Below are 25,794 nucleotides of genomic sequence, written 5' to 3' on the forward strand. Positions count from 1 at the left end.
CACGGAAGGGAGCCGAGTCTGCTCTTCTGAGAAAAGGGGCTTTCCTTTTCCATATTTCCCCCTACCATTTCTGGAGTATTTTCTCTCTGAAGCGCTAACTTACTCCCCTTGGGGTAACAGCGGGGCCGACATACTTACGGCCTCTCGCTGAGGCAGGGTTTGCTCTCTCTCATCGGCTTGGAGCATCTTCCCCCAAAGCGCTACAGCGGCGCCTGCTGTAAGTGAACTAGTGTAGACATGGCCTAAGGATTCTACGCACCATCAGACCCTTCTGCTCTCTCTTATTGAAAGGCAGAGCCAATTAGACTCAGTCGAGAGTCCCTTCTTTAGTTAAATGATCCCTGGAGCTCAAGTAGGGTGACCAGATGTCCTGATTTTATAGGGACAGTCCCGATATTTGGGGCTTTGTCTTACATAGGCGCCTATTACCCCCCCAACCCCTGTCCCGATTTCTCACACTTGCTGTCTGGTCACCCTAAGCTCAAGTCACTGATAACCAGGTCTGAGGCTAGGTCTACACTACCCGCCTGAATCGGCGGGTAGAAATCGACCTCTCGGGGATCGATTTATCGCGTCCCATTGGGACGCGACAATCGATCCCCGAATCGACGGTCTTACTCCACCAGCGAAGGTGGGAGTAAGCGCCGTCGACAGGAAGCCGCAGAGGTCGATTTTGCCACCGTCCCTACAGCGGGGTAAGTCGGCTGCGATACGTCGAATTCAGCTACGCTATTCGCGTAGCTGAATTTGCGTATCTTAAATCGACCCCCCCTGTCGTGAAGACGTAGCCTTAGTGCTAAGGCCTAGACCTGCTGTGGGACAGGGGTTCAAGGCAGCGACTGCTCAGCCTGCACTAGCAGTGAGGTTCCCCCGCTCACTGCTGAAATCACTGAGAGCTGGGTTAAGCGGTGTGACCTCAAGATGTGGCAGCACAGAGGTTGCAATAGAGAGGCAGGTCGGTGGCAGCAGAAAAAGCGATGGCGCAGGGCAATGGCCATCTGGGACAGAACAAACGAGCACGGCGGGGAGCACAGTGAATGGTGGCATTGCTGTATTGCCCTGGTGGTGGCAGCAGCAGCTGGGGCATCACTCAATGGGGGTGGGAGACGAACTCATGTGAATGCACCTCCGGACTCGGAGTCTTTGCTGGCCAAGGACAGCAGCTGTGAGGGGGGCGCAGCGGAGGGAGAGGGAGAGGGGAGTGGCGTGTGAAAGGAGCATTTCTTTGTTGGACTTTCACAGCGCAAGTGAGGAACTGAGGCAAAGGGCACTGCCCAACGTACTGGGGGTGGGCGTTTTGCACATGGTCACTGTGACGTTGCACCACATGAGGCTTTATAGAAATATGCTTATGAATGTATCTATGACAAAACTGGAATATGTTTTATGCTACATATGCCATGTAACAAATCTCTGTAAAGGTTATGATCTACTGAATATATTCATCCTATTTGTATGCATGTATCATTGTTGTATTCAAAGTTATGAATATTGGCCACATACTTGTTTGATTTTAAATAACCTTAGTAAGGCATTTGGTCAGCTTCTTTAGAAAGGAATTTGCAAGTTAAGTGCCCAATCAAGAAGCACTTAACGGACAATGGATCTTGGGAGGCTCCAATCCACATAAGAAGTCTACATGAGGACATTCAAGGTAGCATGTGAACCATGGCTGCTACCTGTAAATTCTGAGTCATGCATGGACATGTGACTTGCCCATGTGACTCCAAAACTCCATCTTGTAGCTGGAATTCTACACAGGGGGAGGGAGGGGTCTCCACCCACAAGAGAAAGTCTATTTAAACTCCTGGGAGACCCCTCCATTTTGTCTTCAGCTGGCTCAAGAGATAGCCTCTCCACCCCCAAGGATACCTGAAAGAAACTGGAACAAAGGACAATAACTACAGGGGGTGTGATTGATTGCTGGACCCAGACTAGAAGGAGGCTAGTCTGTAAAAGGAAGCTTACTGGAATTCCTCTGAGGGTGAGTTTTTATCTGTATTCAGTTTTCTTACTGTATTAGACATAGACTTGCGTGTTCTATTTTATTTTGTTTGGTACTTCACTTTGTTCTGTTACTACTTGGAACCACTTAAATCCTACTTTCTGTATTTAGTAAAATCATTTTTAACTTATTAATTAACCCAGAGTATGTATTAATACCTGGGAGGGCAAACAGCCGTGCATATCTCTCTATCAGTGTTATGGAGGGCGAGCAATTTACGAGTTTACCCTGTATAAGCTTTATACAGGGTAAAACGGATTTATTTGGGGTTTGGACCCCATTGGGAGTTGGGCATCTACGTGTTAAAGACAGGAACACTTCTTAAGTTGCTTTCAGTTAAGTCTGCAACTTTGGGGCATGTGGTTCAGACCCTGGGTCTGTGTTGGAGCAGACGGGCGTGTCTGGCTTAACAAGACAGGGTGCTGGAGTCCCAAGCTGGCAGGGGAAACAGGGGCAGAAGTAGTCTTGGCACATCAGTTGGCAGCCCCAAGGGGGGTTCTGTGATCCAACCCGTCACAGTCACATGCTTATGACTAGTGGTTGTGGTGTTTTACCAAATCAATGCTGGGTTCCTTTCCCATGTGCATTACAAGTTCTCTTTGCTAGACACAGACTCAGTGCTTGCGTGAGGGGAAGTGTTGCCTCTTAGAGGCGCTGGGGGGGGGGTGTTTAATTTTCCCAGATTACTGGGTGGGGGCTCGAGCCGGTTCTGGGCTGTATTGTTAAGGGGAACCCCTAGATGTGGAACCTGGTCTTGTGGCTGCCGACTCCACCTGGCAGAAGGGTTCCCTTTCTAGAGCAAGGGCATGCAATGAAAGGCCGTCAGAGCCTCCACTGCAGGGGCTGGCCAGGACAGTGTTGCAGCCACCACGCCAGACTGGAGTCAGGACACCTGGGTTCTGTCCAGCTCTGCTGCAGCTCCCCATTTCCTTCTCTCTGCAACAGGGGCTAATGGTATTTGCTTGCTTGGCTGGCGGTTAACTGTCAGCGCAAACCTAAAACCATGTAAGGAAATGGTGAGAAACCAGAATGTGCACGGCCCTGGTGCTAACAAGTGATATTGCAGAAATAACCAGCCTGTCTCGTCTTATTGTCACTAATAGCCAGGGACCGAACACGCTGGCGTGTCACAGGAGGGTCTTTTGTGTGCTGCCTCAGAGCTCAGATGTCGACCCTAAAACACACAAGACAAAATAACAAAGCCCCCTGCTGCAAAAGCAGATAAACCCCAGCATCAGCCTTGCAGAGCACACGTGGTACAACCACCACCGGCAAAACGGTGTGAAACCCATTGCAGTCACCTCGCTGCGCTCTCAGGGGGCTGGGAGGCTGCTCCCCAGTGTCTCCTGCTGTCTCGCTGTGCAGGGACCCGCTATGCCTGCTCCACGGCGGAGATACAGGGACGGCACGTGGCATCCTCCAGCAGGATGTGTGGGGTCTGTCTGTGGCTGCGACTGCCCGGCCTCCTTCCCTCCATCACACGGCCCAGTGGGGGTGTCCTGATGGGGGGGTCACCTCAGGGGGAAATAGGGGACCCCCAGGGGGGCAGGGCCCAAAACCCAAACCTGCCCTGACCCCAGCAATGGGGTTGAGCTAAGAGCCGGAACCCGGAGGATGAATTTGGGGGAGATTCAATCTGGAAAAGCAGCATCTGCTCCGGGGCCAAGTGGGGGAAACCAAGCAGGTGACTCCTCCTGCACAGTGAGGCCCCCCACCCCCAGAACAACCGTACCCCACATAGGGTCCCTGCCACGAGGCAGTGATTTGCACTGAATCCAACCGGGCATGGTCATTGCATGTCTCTGTTATCATGAGACCAGCGTGAGGCAGCACAGCACTGAGGAGCAACCCTACAATAACAACCCAGCCTGTCCACAGCCCAGCGCTCCCCAGCAACCCTACAATAACAACCCAGCCTGTCCACAGCCCCAGAGCTCCCCAGCAACCCTACAATAACAACCCAGCCTGTCCACAGCCCCAGAGCTCCCCAGCAACCCTACAATAACAACCCAGCCTGTCCACAGCCCCAGCGCTCCCCAGAACCCCTACAATAACAACCCAGCCTGTCCACAGCCCAGTGCTCCCCAGCAACCCTACAATAACAACCCAGCCTGTCCACAGTCCCAGAGTTCCCCAGCAACCCTACAATAACAACCCAGCCTGTCCACAGCCCCGGAGCTCCCCAGCAACCCTACAATAACCACCCAGCCTGTCCACAGCCCCAGCGCTCCCCAGCAACCCTACAATAACAACCCAGCCTGTCCACAGCCGTAGCGCTCCCCAGCAACCCTATAATAACAACCCATCCTGTCCACAGCCCCGGAGCTCCCCAGCAACCCTACAATAACCACCCAGCCTGTCCACAGCCCCAGCGCTCCCCAGCAGCCCTACAATAGCCACCCAGCCTGTCCACAGCCCAGCGCTCCCTAGCAACCCTACGATAACAACCCAGCCTGTCCACAGGCCCAGAGCTCCCCAGCAACCCTACAATAATAACCCAGCCTGTCCACAGCCCCAGCGCTCCCCAGGACCCCTACAATAACAACCCAGCCTGTCCACAGCCCAGTGCTCCCCAGCAACCCTACAATAACAACCCAGCCTGTCCACAGCCCCAGAGCTCCCCAGCAACCCTACAATAACAACCCAGCCTGTCCACAGCCCCAGCGCTCCCCAGCAACCCTACAATAACAACCCAGCCTGTCCGCAGCCCCAGCGCTCCCCAGCAACCCTACAATAACCACCCAGCCTGTTCACAGCCCCAGCGCTCCCCGGCAACCCTACAATAACCACCCAGCCTGTCCATAGCCCCAGCACTCCCCAGCAACCCTACAATAACCACCCAGCTTGTCCACAGCCCCAGCGCTCCCCAGCAACCCTACAATAACCACCCAGCTTGTCCACAGCCCCAGCGCTCCCCAGCAACCCTACAATAACCACCCAGCCTGTGCACAGCCCCAGCGCTCCCCAGCAACCCTACAATAACAACCCAGCCTGTCCACAGCCCCAGCGCTCCCCAGCAACCCTACAATAACAACCCAGCCTGTCCACAGCCCCAGAGCTCCCCAGCATCCCTACAATAATCACCCAGCCTGTCCACAGCCCCAGCGCTCCCCAACAACCCTACAATAACAACCCAGCCTGTGCACAGCCCAGCGCTCCCCAGCAACCCTACAATAACATCCCAGCCTGTCCACAGCCCCAGCGCTCCCCAGCAACCCTACAATAACATCCCAGCCTGTCCACAGCCCAGCGCTCCACGGCAACCCTACAATAACAACCCAGCCTGTCTATAGCCTGAGGGATGACAGTTGGCTCCTCCCCTTTTGGTGACTGTTGTCCCCTCCCCCTCATACTCCCTCAAGTGACGGTTTACCCTCCCCCTCCCACCCCCTGAGGTGACAGTTGGCTCCTCCCCCTCCCTCAGGTGACAGTTGGTCCTTCTCACCTCCCGCTCTCTGGGGCCTTTGGAGCCTCGCCCCCCCCCCCCCCTGCCCCCCGTTCCCGCCTTTTTTTCCTCGCTCCCTCCTGACGCTCAGGCTGAGTCTCCCCCGCAACTACTGACGCAGACACACGGCAGCGCGTCCTGATTGGTTGTCCTGCCTGAAGGGATGAGGAGGAAAGGGCGGAGCCCGGGAGAGGGTTTAGAGGAGTATGGGGAGGCGGGGCCACAGAGTGGGCGTGGCTAGCGAGCGGGAGGAAGGAGCAGAGAGGGGGAGGGGCTAATAGGAAAGAGGGCGGGGCTATTGGGAGGGATGGACGGGGCTACTGAGAGAGGGGAGGAGCAGGCAGGGGGTGACCCCCCCATACACACACCCCATTGCCTACGTTCACTCCAGGGCAGCCGGCCCCAGCCCCACTGTGGGATGAGTGGGGGGCTCGCTCTCGCCCCCCAACGTCCCCTCCTTGCGGGGCCAAGTGTGCGGCGGTGCCAGGGTGCAGCGATGGGGGGCGGCCCCCCGGGCGGGGTGAGGAGCAGGGCGCCGGCTCAATAGTTTTGGGTCCCGCCACAGTTTTGAGTCCTGCGTACCTGCCTAGTTTGCCTACGTGCGAATCTGGCCCTACATGGGGCTGGGGCGCTGTCCCCGGGCCGTCAGGGCTCCCCATTGCCCCAGGGCGGCGCTAGGGGCTGGGCTGCAAGGGGCGGGGCGGGGGCAGCAGGGGGCTCTCCCCGGGCCGTCAGGGTTCCCCATTGCCCCAGGGCGGCGCTAGGGGCTGGGCTGCAGGGGGCGGGGCGGGGGCAGCAGGGGGCTCTGCCCGGGCAGTCAGGGCTCCCCATGGCCCCAGGGTGGCACTAGGGTCTGTGCTGCAGGGAGCGGGGCGGGGGCAGCAGGGGGCTCTGCCCGGGCCGTCAGGGCTCCCCATGGCCCCAGGGCGGCGCTAGGGGCTGTGCTGCAGGGAGTGGGGCAGGGGGCAGCAGGGGGATCTCCCTGGGCAGTCAGGTCTCCCCATTGCCCCAGGGCGGCGCTAGGGGCTGTGCTGCAGGGGGCGGGGCGGGGACACCAGGGGGCTCTCCCCGAGCAGTCAGGGCTCCCCATTGCCCCAGGGTGGTGCTAGGAGCTGCGCTGCAGCGGGCGGGGCAGGGGCAGCAGGGGGCTCTCCCCGGGCAGTCAGGGCTTCCCATTGCCCCAGGGCGGCACTAGGGGCTGTGCTGCAGGGAGCGGGGCGGGGGGCACCAGGGGGCTCTCCCCGAGCAGTCAGGGCTCCCCATTGCCCCAGGGCGGCTCTAGGGGCTGGGCTGCAGGGAGTCGGGCGGGAGGCAGCAGGGGGCTCTGCCCGGGCAGTCAGGGCTCCCCATTGCCCCCGGGCGGCGCTAGGGGTTGTGCTGGGAGCAGCGGTACCCCAGGCCAGAGGAGATGGAGGGGGCGTCTCACACACACTGACCCTGGGACAAGGCCTGGTTCTGATCTTGCTGCCGGGGATCCCCCTCCCGCGCTACCCCCCTCACCGACTCACTCTGCCCTGATTGGCTCGGGGCTGGCAGCTGCGGGGACAGAGCTGAGCAGAGACAGACAAAGAGAGAAGTGGGCAGAGAGGCGTGTGCCCTGGGTAGGAACGTACTGCATGTGGGCGACCCCGGGCCCCTCGTCCCGCTGCCCTGACACCTGCCACAGCCCGGATCCCCCTTCCTCTGCCAGGATGCTGCTCCCTCTGCTGCTCCTCTCCTGGGCATGGGGGGCCCTGGCCGGTAAGTGGGGACCCCCTCCCTGCCCTTTTTTCCTACTGGGGCGGATGTGGATGGTGTAATACTAAAGCCAGGGTGGGGCAGCACCACGCTGGGCTAGTGACCCTTCCTGGGGGTGAAGGAGGAGGGGGGAGGTGGTTTAGGAGTCTGCAGGGATATCCTGAAGCTCAGGAGAATCATTAATCTCTCTCCCCACCCGCTTTCTTCTCCACTTGTTTCCTGACGCCTCCCCCCAGCCTCTCCTCATCTCCCCCCAGCATCTCTCACCCTCCGGGTGCTTAAAACCACCGTCTTCCACAACGCCAGCTCCACGGACATGCAGGGGATGGCCCTGCTGGGCGACCTGGAGACCCACTCCATGGACTGCAGCACCTGCGAGATCCACTTCCTGCAGCCCTGGGCCCATCAGGGCCTGACCCCGAAGCAGTGGCAGGACTTGGAGCTGCTGATCCATCGCTACCTGTCTGACTTCTTCCGTCTGGTGAACAAAGTGGTTAAGGATGAAGGAGAGGGCTGTGAGTATGGAGCAGTCTGAGGGCATCCCTCCCACTACCCGCCAGACAGCTGAGAACTGACACACTCCCCACAGCGATTGAGTGTATCCTGGCAGGGTGGATGGAGGGCAAAACAATGAGTCCCTAGCCCTTAGGCTGATTGAAGCCAACATTCCCTAGAAGGGAAATGTGACGGGTTGGATCACAGAATCCCCCTTGGGAGCTGCCACCTGATGTGCCAAGACTACCCCTGCTTCTGTTTTCCCTGCCAGCTCAGGACTCCAGCACCCTGTCTTGCTGAATTAGACACTCCAGTCTGCTCCAACACAGACCCAGGGTCTGAATCACTTGCCCCAAAGCTGCAAGTTTACCTGAAAACAGCTTACAGTAGTGTGCTTGTCTTTAGCACTCAGATGCTCAACTCCCAATGGGGTCTAAACCCAAATAAATCCGTTTTACCCTGCATAAAGCTTATGCAGGGCAAACTCATAAATTGTTCGCCCTCTATAACACTGATAGAGAGATATGCACAGTTGTTTGCTCCCCCAGGTATTAATACATACTCTGAGTAAATTACTAAATAAAAAGTGATTTTATTAAATACAGACAGTAGGATTTAAGTGGTTCCAAGTAGTAACAGACAGAACAAAGTAAGTCACCAAGCAAAATAAAATAAAATGCGCAAATCTATGTCTAATCAAACTGAATACAGATAATCTCACCCTCAGAGATGCTTCAGTAAGTTTTTCTCAGACTGGACACCTTCCAGGCCTGGGCACAATTCTTTCCCCTGGTACAGCTCTTGTTGCAGCTCAGGTGATAGCTAGGGGATTCTTCATGATGGCTCCTCTCCCTGTTCCACCCCTTTATATATCTTTTGCATAAGGCGGGAATCCTTTGTCCCTCTGGGTTTCCACCCCCCCTCACTGGAAAAGCACCAGTTTAAAGATGGATTCCAGTTCAGGTGACATGATCACATGTCACTGCAAAACTTCATTACTCACTTGCCAGCACACACATATGCAGGGAGACTCACAGGTAAACAGCCATCTGCAGACAATGGGAGTCATCAAGATTCCAAACCATCATTAATGGCCCACACTTTACATAATTACAATGGGCCCTCAGAGTTATATTTTATATTTCTACTTTTAGATACAAGAGCGGTACATTTATACAAATCAGATGATCATACTCAGTAGATTATAAGCTTTGTAATGATACCTTACAAGAGACCTTTTGCATGAAGCATATCCCAGTTATGTTACATTCACTTATTACCGTATTTTCTCTAAAACTATCCCAGTTACATTATATTGACTTATTATCAAGTTTTTATAAAACCATATAGACTGCACAACGTCACAGGAAACACCCCATGTCCCATTCTCTACCCCACTGAGCCAGTCCTCCGGCTCTGGGGCCAGATTGTAGCCTGTGTGTCCTAGACGGGAAAGGCCCCGTGTCCCAGCCCTGACCCTAGGCTCATGGCCACGTGTCCTACCAAAGGCCTTTGTGGAAGGAGCGTGTAGGCTGCTCACGGTGCCACCTGTCCTCCCGAACGACATTGAAAACTGACACTCTGCAAACCATGAAACCCCCAACACAAGAGCAGGAAATGCAGAGCTAAGATAGTGCCTCCCCCGCCCCACAACCAGCGCTGCCCCAGGGCATGGGACAGACCCAGCTCACCTCTGCTCAGCGGCTCAGCCCAGGGTCTGCGCTGGGTGTCTGATGCTGGAGCACTAAAAGCAGGTCCTCGGGCAAGACTTTCTCTCAGGAACCCCTTAACCACCTGCCCCCAAATTTGCACCACAAAGTGTCCCCTGCACCTTGGTGGGGCAGAGCTAGTCTCATGGCAATCTGCCTGGGCAGGTGCGTTTCACGACAGAGTGACAGCCGACCGTGTGATCAGAGCTCACAGCCGCAGGAACCGCTCAGTGACAGGGCTTGGATGGGTTCTCCCGGGGCTCCGAGGTTGCAGCCTCTCCCGCTGAGCGAGTGTGTGACTCGGTGTGTCACGCCCTGAGGTGCTGCTGAGGAAACAATTGCTCGCAGAGGTGTGAACTGTCTGTGGGCAGAGGTGCCACCGCCTGGCATCCCGCTCCACAGACAGAACCAAGGCCTGGGGACTTGTGTAACGTTGTGTTGGGAAGCCAAACGTGTCTTTGCTACCGGTGCAGAGCCGAGCTCAGGGGAGCCCAGGGATGTACGTTTATTGAGGCTCAGGGCCACAGTTTTCTCTAGAGCATCTAAACAAATAAAACATTTAAAAGGCAGGTCATTTGGGCGGGGGTCTACATCTCACCAACCCCATGACCAAGGGGCCTCAGATGCCTCAGGCCCTGAAGTCTCACAGTGATTTTCAAGCCAATCTGTCTATACACGTGGACCTTAGAGCAATTCGAAAAATCAGCTATAAACAGAAACTGCAAGGTACCCTGAACTCCAGCCAGGGCCGCCCCACAATCCCGCTGCCATCTTGTGCCAAACGTCCTCATATCACTTGACATTCTGTCGTAACCCTGGCCCCCCGTCTGTCTATTTCTGCCCCCCCATGGTGACCTCCAGATGCCCGTCCTCATCCCCCCTGCCCTTCCAGCAGGTTTAAATACAAGGAAGTTCTTCTTCACGCAGCGCACAGTCAACTTGTGGAACTCCTTACCTGAGGAGGTTGTGAAGGCTAGGACTATAACAGCGTTTAAAAGAGAACTGGATAAATTCAAGGTGGTTAAGTCCATTAATGGCTATTAGCCAGGATGGGTAAGGAATGGTGTCCCTAGCCTCTGTTTGTCAGAGGGTGGAGACGGATGGCAGCAGAGAGATCACTTGATCATTGCCTGTTAGGTTCACTCCCTCTGGGACACCTGGCATTGGCCACGGTCGATAGACAGGATACTGGGCTAGATGGACCTTTGGTCTGACCCGGTACGGCCGTTCTTATGTTATGTTCTTATGTTCCTGTTCCAGACCCCTTTGTTACCCAGGTCTCCTTCAGCTGCAAGCTCCACCCCAACGGCACCTTGAGACGATTCTGTGACGCTGCGGTAAACGGCGAGGACTTCATCAGCTTCGACGTGGACACAGGCAAATGGGTCGCTCGGCACAGGGATGAGCTGGGAAGCTACGTCCAGGATCTTGTCAACCGGGATACGAGCATTTCCACCCTGTTTCCGTTCCTCCAGAGAACAATGTGTGTCTATGGGATCGATACCTTTGCCCAGTACGGGAGAGAGTCTCTGGAGAGGCAAGGTGAGGCTGGTCACCACTCCCGGCTCGCTGAGATGCAGCCACCTCTGGGGTGGGGCACAGGGGCTGTTGGTACAGCCGACCCTTGCCTGGAGTACAAATGCAGCTATATCTAGGGTGGAGCACAGTAGCCATTTCATAGCCGCACTGCACAGCAATTTAAGACAGGAAGTGAAGGGGGTTCTGTCATCGCTGGTAACTGCAGGGGGCAGAATTGGGGTCTGGCAAGGACAGCGGGGCCAACGCCTGACCCTGGGGAATGGAGCTGGGCTTGGCTAGTGAGTCCCTGAGGCTCAGGCTGAATCGTCCCCTCTCCCCCGCCCCGTCTCTCTCCTCCTGTCTCAGAGCGGCCGGTCGCCGTGGTGTTTGCCCGAGCGCCTCCCCCAGCCGGGACCCCCGCGCCGGTACTGCTGGTTTGCCGGGTCACCGGTTTCTACCCCCGGCCGTGGCCTGGCTGCAGGACGGGGAGGAGGTGGGGCCGGGCGGGCGGCTGAACTCCAGCGGGATCCTGCCCAACGCGGACCTGACCTACCAGCTGCGCAGCTCCTTGGCCGTGGGGCCGGGCGCCGGGCACAGCTACGCCTGCCGGGTGCAGCACAGCAGCCTGGGGGGCCGGAGCCTGCTGATCCCCTGGGGTAGGTGCATGTCCCGGGGGGGGGGGGGGGGAGCGTCGTGGTCTCTGGGGGCTTTTCCTGCACGTCCTGAGTGGGACGGGGGTGGTCCAGGCAGCGAGATAGGGGCGCAGGGAAGCAGAGGGGGTGGGTGGGGGGCTGTGGGGATGGACCAGGGGGAGCAGGATGGAGGAGCTGAGGGGAACGGGACAGGACCTGGATGGAGGGAGCAGGCTGGGGGCTGAGGAGAGCACGAATGGGGTGGGGGGAGAGATCTGTGTGGAGTGGGCTGGGTGGAGCGAAGAGAGGCAGGGCTGGGGAGGGCTTGCGGTGGTTGGGGAGAGGGGCAGGGGTCTGGAGGGGATCGGACAGAGGGGAGCAGCACTGGAGCAGAGGGAGGCTGAGGGGGTGGGACTGTGGGAGGAGCAGGTGGGACTGCAGGGGAGGCTGAGGGAACAGGGTCAGGGGGGCTGAGAGCAGTGGGTCGGTTGAGATGATCGGGGGGGGCTGCGGGGGAGGCTGAGGGAACAGAGCCCATACTCCTGTCCCCGTTCCCAGCACGGCACCCCCTGTTTTACAGAGCACAGCAGGTCCTGGGGCCCCGGCCTGGCCGTGGGCATCACCGTGGGGGTTGTGGCCGTAGCCGCCGTGGCCGTGGTGCTGTGGCGGAGCAGACGCAGGTGAGTCCTCTCCCTCTCTGGGGTGGGGGTGGGGCCGTTGCACCCCCTAACCCATCCCCTCTGCTCTCTCCTTCCAGGGGCTACCAGGACATTAGACCAGGGGAGTCCAGGCCCTGAGGGGGTTGCACCGGCCCAGGCGTGGGGATCAGCCCCTCTCCTGGGGACATGGACCTTGGGGCTGGATCTGTGCCCGGCTCCAGAGCTCAGGGCCCCGAGGGCTGATCTGCTTTGGAGTGCTGAGAGATCGGGGCCCGGGCTGGGGGGTTGGGATTTTCCTTCCTCTGAGAGGTTCGGGGCATGTTGGACATTTGGGAGCTGTCACAGAACGGGAATTTTCGGAACTATTTTGAACGAATACTGTGTGTGCCTCTGTTACCCCTACGTGCTGCACGGTTAACTAGGTGGCAGGGAAAGGTTGTGTACTCTGCAGAGACCCAGAGGTGACAGATGCCAGTTGTGGGGCCTGGGCCCAATGTCCATGGAGAGTCCGAGAAGATAATTGCCACTTCCATTGCCTGGACCTTTGGTACCCAGCATCTAACGACCATGGGTGGCTGACCCCTCAGCAGGAAGCCTGCCGGGTGTGCCCAGTGGGGGAACAAAGGGCTGAGGAGGGGCCAGTTCGGGGGGGTGTGTGTGTGAAGTGTGGGGGGCTGGAAGCTGGGGCTCTCTCCTGAGCTGGGAAAAGGAGGGGTCAGAGGGCTCTGGGCTGACCAGGCTGAAACTCTGCTCTCTGCGCTAACCAAGGGCTGTGTACGCTGCGGTGCAGCCAACTAACAAACCCTTCCACTGCCCCACGCTGGCTGAGTCCCTGCAGATGTTGTCGGCAGGGCAGCGCTCCCTTTGGGTGCACAAGGCTCTCTGTGTCCTTGTAGTAGGAGGATTTTACGCTTGTACTTTGTATAATTGAGAATGAAGGATAAAGAATAATAATGCAGCATTTATTAAATGTACTGGTGTATGATTTCACCATATTCTGCCAGCCACCCTTTCTGAAAGCAGGAAGGAATGGGCCGAATGGGCCATTGGTAAAGATGCATCAGCCAGAATCTTGTGTCTGAAGCTGATTTCAAGGCAGTAACAGACCTTTAGGGACATCACCACTTTGTTATAGGTTTAGCATTTTGAAATAAGTAAAAGAATGCCATGATTGTTTTCTCCTGCATTGCAATTTGATGTTCCTATTCAAATGCTCTGTGTAAATCAGTCCTGTTTTGTGTGTGAATAAGGAATGTGTGAGTTAGAAGATAAGTGGATAAAGGATAAGATAAAGGATGAGAAAAACAATTTAAGAAAAGAAGCACTTGTCAAAGGACAATTCAGCATGATGGTGCAGAACTCGTTGGTCCCAATGAAGGAAGATCACTATATAAACAGGGGGCTTTGCCATGAAACTTTGGGTTTGTCCTGCCAAGACTTCCCTGGAGCATCGTGTCACGACCGACAGAACCCGGCTCCTCCCTACCCATAATCAACCGAGCTGGCCACTAGATTGATCCGGACTCTGGACTGGTAACTATGACATCGACTGGCAGGACAGTGTGTGTGTGTGATTGAATGCATATGCTAATTGTTGTATTTCCAATAAACGTGGCGTGTTGCCTTTTCCCCTGAAAAAGATCCCGTGTGCTTCTTATAAGCAAAACATCCCACCCAGGTGGACTCGCTGCAGGGAGCTCACGGCGTGAAGCAGGGTGCTGACGGCTCCGAGGTTCGGTTCCAGGAGGTGGTGAAGTCACGTCACTTGCCCTAGTCAGAGAGAGAGAGACACTAAGTGGGTCTGGCGCCCTGAAGGGGCCCTCCCAGGGACATTACCCTCCTAGGGGTGCCAGCTCCGATCGGCTGTTTGGGGGATGGAGTGGGAATTGTCTGTAATATTTTGTATGAATACTGTGTGTGCCTCAGTTTCCCCTATATGCTGCATTGTTCGCTAGGTGGGGGGGAAAGGCTGTTTACTCTTTGCAGAGGCCCAACGGCCCAGAGCGTGTGGACTTCCTGCCTCTCAGCAAGGGAGCTGCGCCCCATTCCCCTGGCCAAGAACACGGACTGAGGAGGGGCCGGGTGGGGGGTGAGCTCACCCGGGAACTAGAGACAAAGAGGGGGACAGGGGACAAAGAGGCCCAAAGCGGGAGCCAAGGGGTCCACACGGCTTGGTTGGGGCTGGGAGACCCCCAAAGGAACTCTGATGTACCCCATTTCTCTGTGCTGGCCTGAGGGCTTCCCATACCGTGTGCCAATCACCTCATAAACCCGCCCGCTGTGACAGGCTGCCTGAGTCCCTGCCCATGCTGGGGGGGGCATTGCCCCCTTTGGGGTACACGTTTCTCAGAGGTGCCCAGCCCAGGGGGACTCGCTGAAGGAAGCTAACAGTGTGGGGCAGGGGTGCTAACGGCTCCGAGGTTTGACCCAAGGAGGCCGGGGGACCCGGGGGGAGGAGGGCGGGGGGTGTCTGACACTCCAAACGGGTCCTCCCAGACCCACGTCCAAGGCTGGGCCAATGCACCACACCTGGGGAGCTGTCACAGAGGGGTCCAGAGAGGAGCTCAGGGGCTGGCGTCTGAGCCGGGATCCCAGGGGTCAATTCCCGGCTCTGCCAGCGACTCCATGTGTGACCCTGGGCCAGTCACTGAATTCTCTGGGCCTCCCTCCCCAGCTGGACCATGGGGACAATGGCCCGGCCCTGCCCCACGGGGGGTGGGGGCGGGAGGGTGAATGCAGCAGAGAGGGGGAGGGGCTCAGAGACTGGGGGGCCTGAAAAGCCCCTATGGGAGATCGATGGTGGGAGCAGCCTGGGAGGCCGAGCTGTGCCTGACCCACGGAGACTGAGCCCCCGCTCTGGTGGGGTGTCTGGGGGGCAGGGCTCAGGCCCATGGGAAGGGGGAGCTCAGATCTTTCCCCTGAGACGCCAGCCCTGAACCTTTCACTAGGACTAAATTTACAGAGACAAAGCCAAGTGATCCCCCCACCCCCCGGCCTATCTCCCCCCCAGCAGCGAGGCCAAGGAGATGGAGCAGCCCAGGCACTTTGCTGTGTCCTGTTATGGGGCGGCTGGCCCCGCTCTCCAGCGTCATCCCAGCTGCTCTGGGGGCCTCAATGGGGCCATGGCAGGCGCCGGGCGAGTCCTGCAGCCCCACCCCAGACCCTACAAGGGAGAAGTATGGAACCGAGCCCTGCTGAGGCCGGCTCTGCCTGGCAACTGGTGATGCTGCCCAGACCCGGTGCTGACTGGCCCTTGGGCTGGGGGTGCCCAGCCCCAGAGCGATGGGCGTAGTCCCGGGGCTGGTGCTCGGAGCTGCCAACTCCACATGGCAGGAAATCGCCAGAGACACCCTGAAAAGTCACTAGATGGTGCTATTTAAGCATTCAAAACGGCATCAAAAATGTCACTAAACAAAATGTGCACAGGATTCAGCCGAGAATTAGCGGCGTGTCTCTGCCCGGGCCAGAGGACACCCTGCTGCTGAATACGAAAGCCGCAGCGATGCTGGGCAGGCCCTGCAAAGGGTTCAGTCCTGTGCTCCGGTTTCCCCGCAGTGAATCTCCTGCAGAAGCAAAGGTCCCTTTGCCGCTCACTGCTCTGGATGTTTGCTACCAGGCCAGCAGTCACTGGAGTTGTCTAGACACGCGCAGCTCCCATCTGATCCCTTCCCTCCCAACCTCCTTCCTCCCCAGACAACTGCACCCCAGGCAGACAAAATGCGCGCACCGGCCTGCCGACGGAGAGAATCGACGGGAAGTTCAGAGAGTGCAGAGCCAGCACTTGCAGCAAAGCCCCCAGCGATCGCAGGCACGGTTTGGGGGGTTGCTGGCTGGGAGCTGAGCCCTAGGATTCAGGGGAGGGGTGACCCGCTGGTGGGATTTGATGAGCACAAAGAATAACCTTTTCTATGGCTGGAGAGACCAAACGGCCCCTCTTGGGCAGCGCGGAGCGATTTCCACCGGAGCCTTTTCTCAAGGCAACATCTGCTCCGGGGGAGGCAGGTTCACTCTGCCAGGGGCAGCTTATCCCCACTGGGGCCAAGGGAATCTGGGCCACGCTGCCAGGGAGCAGAGCCCCGAAGGGAGGGCTGGAGGGGCAGCCAAATGCCAGGTTAAGAAGTGGGGGGACCCCAGCCCCGCCTCATGTAACCAGGACAGCCAGAAACCCTTTGCCAGCCCCTACCAGCTGAGAGATACCAATGGAGCCAGTCAATGATAAAATAAACTCAGCTGCCAAGACTACTCGGCTGGAAAGGGAGCGCCCAGCATAGCTGCTGCTTTCTGATCAGCAGCTGGGAGTGTCCTCGGCCCGGGCAGGGGGGGCACAAGCTAGTCCCGGGGGCAGGCCCAGCAGAGACCCAAGGACTCACCCAACTAGACAGGCCGGCTTCCCCCTCCTGGGAGGGGGATTTTGATCCGGTAACATTCCAGTGGCCAAAGGCTCAAAGCTCTGTTGACAAATGGTTTTTCCTGCCTCACCCTCGCCCAGGGAGCGGCGCCTGCCCGGGTCACAAATGGTTTTAAGATCATAACTTTTCCTCCTAAGGGCAGTTGTGTTCTCCCCTCTTCCAGCCCCTCCTCGCCGTTAGCTCTGGCTTTTCACCCCCCTCCCCACCCCAAGGAGTCGAGGCTGAGCCCCCGTTTCTGCGGCCCCCAGGAGCGGGAGTCAGCCCCAGCCGCCCTGCCCAAGAAGCCCGGGAATGTGTGTCCTTCCGAGGCCATGCCCGAGGGAGATGCAGTGACACAGAGGAATGGATTTCATTAACACCATTGAGCTGCTGGGGAATGATTTAGTGACTAGACAAATTGGTGACGCCTGTCTCTGACTATCACTGTAATTGGCAGGGAAAGTCGCTAGATCTGTCCCGTGTCACTTTGACACCTAATTCCTCGCTAGAGAAACTGAAAAGTCACTAAGGAGTCCGGTGGCATCTTAAAGACTAACAGATTTATTTGGGCATAAGCTTTCGTGAGTAAAAACCTCACTTCTTGCTTATGCCCAAATAAATCTGTTAGTCTTTAAGGTGCCACCAGACTCCTTGTTGTTTTTGTAGATACAGACTAACAGGGCTGTTGGGGGACCACTAGGCATAGCTACCAGGTAACTCGGGAGAGTGGAAGACCAAAGTGTCGATGAAGCTCTTTTGCTCTGGGCCTATCTGCACCCCCAAACCCCATCTTGTGAACTCTCACCTACTTCTGTGCTCGCTGCTTACAGGCTTTGTAGCAAGCTGAAGCAGAAATGTAAGGGTCAGCTTTTCTAGCAGGCAGACTGCTGTAAACAGGCCTTGCAAGGCCACAAGATAAGCAGGCGTATGGGAACTTTCTAATTGTAACTGCTAGAGAAGGGAGGGGTGGGAGGTGTAAGAGGGAGTAACAGGACAAAGGCTTACACAGAGACTGCTTGAAGTATAAAAGGTAAAAGTTATTTGTATTTGTTGTACTGGATTTGAGACATGCTGGTCTCCTAGTGCCATTTCAGAGCTCTGAAATAAACTTGGCTTGCTTTCTCCCCTCGGTGTCTTTATTGGTGCCAAGCACACCGGGCAACGGACCATTTGAAGTCCGCCTCGAGCACTTGGGCGGTAACAGTTTTGGCGTCCCTGGGTGGGCTCGAGGCTGAAATTTAGCCTTGCCCGGATCCCTCCTGGTGGCCGACGGATTACGACGACGACCGACGCCCAGCGCGCACCGGTGACTTCATCGGGGGCCTCGGCAGAGACGTGGTTTGCTCGACCCCGGAGGGCACAACGGTGCAACGCACACAGACAGTGGAGAAGCAGCTGCGGGCGACGGTGGGGAACCGGTCCCGTTGATAGGGCGACGGACCGTCGATAGGGCGACGGTGCAGAACCGGACCCGTGGATAAGGTAGGTATAGTCCAGTGGGGACTTTATCTGTCTTGACCTGGGGACGCCCAGAGGTCTACCTGTTGTGACTTGGGGACGCCCAGAGTCTCCCTCAGTATGGGGCAGGGACAGAGTACAGCCGGCAGGGTACAGTGTACACCTTTAGAATGCATTCTGGTGAACTGGAAGGTGTTTGGATCTGATCAGTTGATTAAAAGTAAATTGAAAAGGTTCTGTACAGTTGATTGGCCTCAGTACCAGCTGGAGTGCCAAGAAAGGTGGCCACCGGAAGGATCACTTAATTGCAGCATGATCCTTCAGTTGCTTTTGTTTTGTCAGAGAACAGGTAAATGGAATGAACATCTCTATGCGTATACGTTTATGGTATTAAGAAATAGGACTGATATTTTGCTCAAGTGTCATTTGACTCCGACAGGTTCGGTAGTATGTGCTGCTAAACCCCAGAACCCTCCCACTGTTGTAATGCCAGAATCGGTGTCCCCTTCGGCTCCTCCACCCCCACAGGCTTTAGAGAGTACCCCCCCCACCCCCGTGGGATTGTATCCGTTGATTACTGAGAGTGTGGTAGCCTGTCCAGGAACACAAGAAATCTTTGAAGGTTGTTTAGCTAGCCATAAGCCTGACTGGGAAGATTGTAATATACTTATAAGAACCCTGTTGTCTGAAGTGGAGCGGAATCAGGTTATAGCCAAGGCTAAGCGAAGGAAGACAGAGAAGGCATTTAAGGTTTAAAAGGGAAAGCTATTGGACTCCAGAGGTTGTACAGAGTGGAATCCTCAGAAGTGAGTGTGCTCATCCTGGTTTGTTGTTTCAAAGCTTTGCACAGAAGTTATGTTACTGGAAAGGTGTATGATGGCAATGTGTATGTGTTAATGGTTGGAGGAAAGGTGTATAAGTGAAGAATGGAAGGTTCCTTTGGAAGTTAGAAGAAGCTGAGAAAGGGAGAAGAGGAAAAAGCACAGAATGAGTTAACTGAGAGGAAAATACAGCTGGCCTCAGTCCAAGGTCAGTGTTCACAGCCAAGACTTTGCTGACAACCAAGAGGAAGGGGGGCCTGAATGTGCCCAAGCAACTGAGATCAGCAAAATACTGCAAGGCATAATGAGGACAACAGAAGGGTTAAGAAGCAGCTTTGTTGGACTGTATTGGCTCAAGGATTTAAAAATTCCCCCACTCTGTTTGGACAGGCTTTGGCCAGAGATTTGGAGGAGTGGGATAATTCAGACAAAGCCCTCTTGCTGCAATATGTAGATGACTTGCTAATTGCTGCTGTGGGTCTAATCCCTTGTTTCAGAGCTACTGTGAGTCTCCTAAACTTTATTGGATTGCGAGGATACAGGGTATCTCAAAACAAAGCCCAAATTGCTCTTACAGAGGTTCAATATCTGGGATTTCACATCAGGCAGGGAGAGAGACAGCTCTCAAACGAAAGAAAGGAGGCTATCTGCCAAGTTCCCATCCCCAGCAACCGTAAACGGCTTAGAGCATTTCTGGGCATGGCAGGCTTTTGCAGAATATGGATTCCAGAGTTTGGACTGTGGGCTAAACCTCTGTATGAATATGTTAAGGGAGCGGATCAAGACCCCTTTCACTGGTCCCCAGAAGCGGACAGGGCATTTAAGATCTTGAAAAGGAAGCTAATGGAAGCTCCAGCCCTCGGCTTGCCCGATATATCTAAGCCGTTCCAACTGTATGTGCGAAAAGGGGTAGCTTTGGGAATGCTTACCCAGCTATTAGGTGCCTGGAAGCGTCCTGTAGCATACTTTTCTAAACAACTGGATCAAGTTTCAAAGGGATGGCCAGCCTGTTTGAGGGCGGTCGCAGCTACTGCTCTGGTGCTTGGGGAAGCGGAGAAGCTGACACTGGGAGGAGCTGTGCAAGTGTATGTTCCTCATATGGTCCGAGCCTTGCTGGACACTAAGGGGGGTCTTTGGCTCACACAGGCTCGGGTTGCTCGGTACCAGGCAAAGCTGTTAGAGAATCCTGAAGTCACCCTGCAGATCTGTCCCTCCCTTAATCCAGCTACACTGCTACCAGAGACAGAAAGGCAGGAACATGACTGTTTAGAAATCATAGATGTTCAGTATTCTAGCCGCCCAGATCTAAAAGATCAGCCACTCCCAAATGCTGACTTGGAATGGTATACAGATGGAAGTAGTACTGTTGTGGATGGGCAAAGGAGGGCTGGTTATGCTATTGTGTCTCTTCATGATACCGTGGAAGCTGAGAGTTTACCGGCAGGAACGTCTGCCCAGCTTGCTGAACTAGTGGCCCTGACCCGTGCCCTCGAGCTGGCAAAAGACAAACGGGTTAATATCTTTACTGATTCAAAGTATGCTTTTGGGGTATTGCATGCCCACGCTGGTTTGTGGAAGCAAAGGGGAATGTTAACAGCTCAAGGCTCTCCGGTCAAGCATGGATCTCAAATTCTCCGGCTTTTAGAAGCAGTACAACTCCCCTCAGCAGTAGCAGTGGTGCATTGCAAAGCCCATCAAAGGGAAGATCAAGATGTAACCAGGGGCAATGCCAGAGCAGACAGGGAAGCTAAGCGAGCTGCTACCCTGAAATCACCAACAGAGGAGAATGCCCAAATGCATGCCCTCATCCCATCAGTGGGTGAACTTGCAGCCCCTCAGTACTCCCAAGAGGACAGAAACCTGGCTGACAGTCTTGGTCTCCAGGAAAAAGAGGGATGGTTTTATTCCACAGAGGGAAAAATCCTCCTGCCCAAGGGCCTGATTCGACCAGTGTTGCAGAAACTACATCAAACCACACACGCAGGCAGAGAGGCTCTCACCCAGCTCATGACTAAATATTTTCTAACCTCTGGACTTAAACCCCTAGCATCACAGGTACAAGCTGAATGTTTAATTTGCCAAAAGAATAACCCACGACCAGGAGTAGCAGTGCCACCAGCCACCCTGGAACCTACCCCAGGCCCAGGATTGGTGTGGCAAATAGACTTTACTGAGTTTCCCAGGACTCAAGGGTACAGGTACCTTCTTGTTTTAGTGGATCGATTCAGCGGATGGCCTGAAGCCTTCCCATGTCGCAACAACACTGCCAAAACAGTGGCTCTTAAGTTTGTCAAGGAAATTATTCCTCGCTTCGGCCTCCCCCAGTGGATGGAATCTGATAATGGAACACACTTCACATCTCAAGTGGTTCAAAAGCTATCAAGTGCTCTGCAAATCCCCTGGAAACTCCACACACCCTGGCGACCACAAGCCAGTGGAGTAGTGGAACGCACAAATCAGACGCTCAAGAGACACCTTTCAAAGGTCTGTCAGGAGGCCTCTCTTAAGTGGCCTGATGCCTTACCCCTTGTGTTACTTCGCATTCGTGCTCTCCCTAAGGGTAGGTTAGGGCTTAGTCCCTTCGAGATTATGTTTGGAAGAGCATGGCCTATGAATGGTACCCCAGTTCTGGCAGGGGAATGGGAAGTGGGGTGTGGTTTCTTGTCTCAGTACATGTGCCCTCTGTCTGCTGTTCTTTCTTCTCTTCACAGGTACACCAAAGATTCACAGCCTCTTCTGCTGGATACTCCGGTCCACTCCCTGCAGCCTGGTGACTCCGTTCTCGTGCGGACCTGGAAGGACGAGCCTCTCCAAGAGAAGTGGAAGGGATCCCACACCGTCCTGCTTGTCACCCATACAGCGGCAAAGGTCGAAGGACACAAGAACTGGATTCATCAGTCTCGACTGAAAGCAGTGCCCGCTCCTGAACAGTGGACTGTCCAGCCTGCGGAGAAGACTGCTAACGACGATTTGGGACTTAAGCTGTTATTCAAAAGACAGTAAGGATCGCTGGGAATGCGTTGTGATCTTTCTGAACAGTCACGGCATACTCCCCGCGAAAACCCTGAGCATTGGTTTTATTTTCTCACAGAAGGCGGACCTGGCCTATGTATTTGGTCTTGTTATTTTTTGACTTGTTTAGTGTCAATAATTCTTATTGTCCTCTGGGTATTTGGGTTTGTGGTACTAGTGCCTACAAATGGCTTCCTAATGGTTGGCATGGTAGCTGTTACAAAGGCTATCTTGCTCCTCCCCTCCGCATTCTACCCAAGGCTCCTTCAGGTCGTCCCAGGTACTATCGGTCCTTGAGAGCTACCTTAGAACCCATCAGTGAAGGAGACAGGTTTGGGATGATAGCCCTCCCTTCCTATGGGGTGGGACGACTAGCCCAACTTTACAGAAGATTATCTAAATTTCTCACCCAGTTTGCCAATGATACCCTAGCCATAGAGAAAAGCATAAGTTCTGAGCTGTACCAGCTTCGACTGCTGGCTTTGCAGAACCGACAGGCCCTAGATTATGTGTTAGCCTCACAAGGCGGGGTCTGTGCCCTTATTGGAGAAGAGTGTTGTACCTATGTCCCAGAGTTTTCACAGGACATTAACAAGCACATCTTGTCAGCTGAATGGGCCTTTAACCAGTGGAAGGCCCAGGAAGGGGAACCCACTATTTTGGATTCCCTTTGGGGTTGGATACCTGGTTTAGGAGAACTAGGGGATATAGGGGGAAACATTGTTCGCATCTTGCTCACAGGTGTGGTGATATGTTTTATTCTTGTTCTTTTGCTCATTTGCTGTAAAGTGCTCATATGTAAGATTTGTACCTCTCCCTCCCCAGAGGTTCCTTTATACCCTCTCATTGATAATCCTGATTGTATGGAGCTTAATCGCATTTTGTCTTTAGAGTATGAGAAAACTCTGACAAAGGTTTGTTGAGTGTTCTCAAAGGAGGGATTGTTGGGGGACCACTAGGCATAGCTACCAGGTAACTCGGGAGAGTGGAAGACCAAAGTGTCGATGAAGCTCTTTTGCTCTGGGCCTATCTGCACCCCCAAACCCCATCTTGTGAACTCTCACCTACTTCTGTGCTCGCTGCTTACAGGCTTTGTAGCAAGCTGAAGCAGAAATGTAAGGGTCAGCTTTTCTAGCAGGCAGACTGCTGTAAACAGGCCTTGCAAGGCCACAAGATAAGCAGGCGTATGGGAACTTTCTAATTGTAACTGCTAGAGAAGGGAGGGGTGGGAGGTGTAAGAGGGAGTAACAGGACAAAGGCTTACACAGAGACTGCTTGAAGTATAAAAGGTAAAAGTTATTTGTATTTGTTGCACTGGATTTGAGACATGCTGGTCTCCTAGTGCCATTTCAGAGCGCTGAAATAAACTTGGCTTGCTTTCTCCCCTCGGTGTCTTTATTGGTGCCAAGCACACCGGGCAACGGACCATTTGAAGTCCGCCTCGAGCACTTGGGCGGTAACAGGGCTACCCCCTGATACGAAATGTCACTAAATCTAGTGACAAAATCGCTAAGTTGGCAATGGGGTTTACAGAAGAGCCCAACACCCGAGGATGAATTTGGGGGAGATTCTCTCTGGAAAAGCAGCATCTCCGCCGGGGCCAAGTGGGGGAAACCAAGCAGGGGGCTCCCCCTGCACAGTGAACTCCCTCAGCCCCCAGAACAGCCGCACCTGATATGGGGTCCCTCCCACCAGGCGGCGATTTTCACCCATAACCAACCGGGGATTCTCATTGCATGTCTCTGTAAGCATGAGACCAGCGTGAGGCAGACCAGCACTGAGAGCAACCCTACAATAACAAACCAGCCTGTCCATAGCCCAGCTCTCCCCAACAACCCTACAATAACAACCCAGCCTGTCCACAGTCCCAGCGCTCCCCGGCAACCCTACAATAACAACCCAGCCTGTCCACAGCCCCAGCGCTCCCCAGCAACCCTACAATAACCACCCAGCCTGTCCACAGCCCCAGCGCTCCCCAGCAAGCCTACAATAACAACCCAGCCTGTCCACAGCCCCAGCGCTCCCCGGCAACCCTACAATAACAACCCAGCCTGTTCACAGCCCAGTGCTCCCCAGCAACCCTACAATAACAACCCAGCCTGTCCACAGCCCAGCGCTCCCCAGCAACCCTACAATAACCACCCAGCCTGTCCACAGCCCCAGTGCTCCCCAGCAACCCTACAATAACAACCCAGCCTGTCCACAGCCCCAGCGCTCCCCAGCAACCCTACAATAACAACCCAGCCTGTTCACAGCCCAGTGCTCCCCAGCAACCCTACAATAACAACCCAGCCTGTTCACAGCCCAGTGCTCCCCAGCAACCCTACAATAACAACCCAGCCTGTCCACAGCCCAGCGCTCCCCAGCAACCCTACAATAACCACCCAGCCTGTCCACAGCCCCAGCGCTCCCCGGCAACCCTACAATAACAACCCAGCCTGACCATAGGCCCAGCACTCAGGGTGACAGCTGGGCCCCTCTCCCTCCCGCAGGTGACCGGTGGCTCCTCCCCCCTCGCGCTGCTTTTGGGCTCCTTCCCCCCTTTTCCCTCACCTCCTCGACCCGCTCCTGCTGACTCTGCCCGGCAATGAGTGACGCGAAGACCCGGCGATGCCTTCTGATTGGCTGGGCCAGCTGAGGCGGCAAGGGAAAGGGAGGAGCCCAGGAGTGGCAGAGCTGTGGGAGGAGAACGGGGAGGCAGGGCCACATAATGGGCGGGGCTAATGAACGGGACGGGGCCAGGAGAAGGAGGGGCTATTGGGAGGGGGAGGAGCCATTGGGATGGAGGGGGCAGGTTGGGGGGGCTCTGCCTTCCCCTCCGCTCTGTCTCGTCCCCCCCCCCAGTCCCTTCGCCTCTCAGGTCCAGCCCATCAGGCCCCCTGTGGGGTGAAGGGGATGGGCTCCCTCCCCCCCTTCAAATCTCCCCCCCCAGGTTCGGGGTGCAAGGGCTGGGGCTGCTGCTGAGGGCGGGGGGGCCCTCGGCGAGGTGAGGAGCAGGACTTTGGCCTGGAATTATGGGTTCCCCCTCTGCCTAGTTTGCCTGAGGGTGAATCTGGCTGTGAGTGGGGGGCGCTGTCCCCGGGCAGTGAGGGCTGCCCCACTGCCTCAGGGCCAGGGCCGGCTTTAGGCCAATTCGCCTGATTCCCCGGAATCGGGCCCCGCGCACTCACCCCGGCGGCAGTCATCTTCGGGGGCCCCGCTCCCCTGGCCAGAGCGCCGGCTGGAGCGCGGCAGCCCCATGGCCCCGCGACTCCAGCCAGAGCACGGCAAACCCCGCGGCCCCGCTCTCCTGGCTGGAGCTCCAGCCATAGCGTGGCAGCCCCGCGGCCCCCCCCTTCCCCAGCTGGCAATCCGAAGTGCCGCCCCAGGAATCGGGCCCCGCACTTGCTAAAGCCGGCCCTGCCCAGGGCGGCGCTAGGGGCTGTTCTGCAGGGAGCGGGGTGGGGGCAGCAGGGGGCTCTCCCCGGGCACTCAGGGCTCCCCATGGCCCCAGGGCGGCGCTAGGGGCTGTGCTGCAGGGGGCGGGGCGGGGGCAGCAGGGGGCTCTCCCCAGGCAGTCAGGGCTCCCCATTGCTCCAGGGCAGCGCTAGGGGCTGTGCTGCAGGGAGCGGGGTGGGGGGCAGCAGGGGGCTCTCCCCGGGCAGTCAGGGCTCCCCATTGCCCCAGGGCGGCGCTAGGGGCTGTGCTGCAGGGAGCGGGGCGGGGGCAGCAGGGGGCTCTCCCCGAGCAGTCAGGGCTCCCCATTGCCCCAGGGTGGCGCTAGGGGCTGTGCTGCAGGGAGCGGGGTGGGGGCAGCAGGGGGCTCTCCCCGGGCAGTCAGGGCTCCCCATTGCCCCAGGGTGGCGCTAGGGGCTGTGCTGCAGGGGGCGGGGTGGGGGGCAGCAGGGGGCTCTCCCCGGGCAGTCAGGGCTCCCC

The 25,794-nt window shown here is 56.3% G+C and overlaps 1 pseudogene; it reads left to right on the forward strand.

Moving 5' to 3' along the window:
* The first annotated feature begins 7,066 nt into the window (after nucleotides 1–7,066).
* On the forward strand, nucleotides 7,067–12,338 carry LOC135885260 (antigen-presenting glycoprotein CD1d-like; annotated as a pseudogene).
* The last annotated feature ends 13,456 nt before the right edge of the window (nucleotides 12,339–25,794 follow it).

This window comes from Emys orbicularis, chromosome 11 (assembly GCF_028017835.1).
Source record: "Emys orbicularis isolate rEmyOrb1 chromosome 11, rEmyOrb1.hap1, whole genome shotgun sequence".
Lineage (NCBI taxonomy): Eukaryota > Metazoa > Chordata > Testudines > Emydidae > Emys > Emys orbicularis.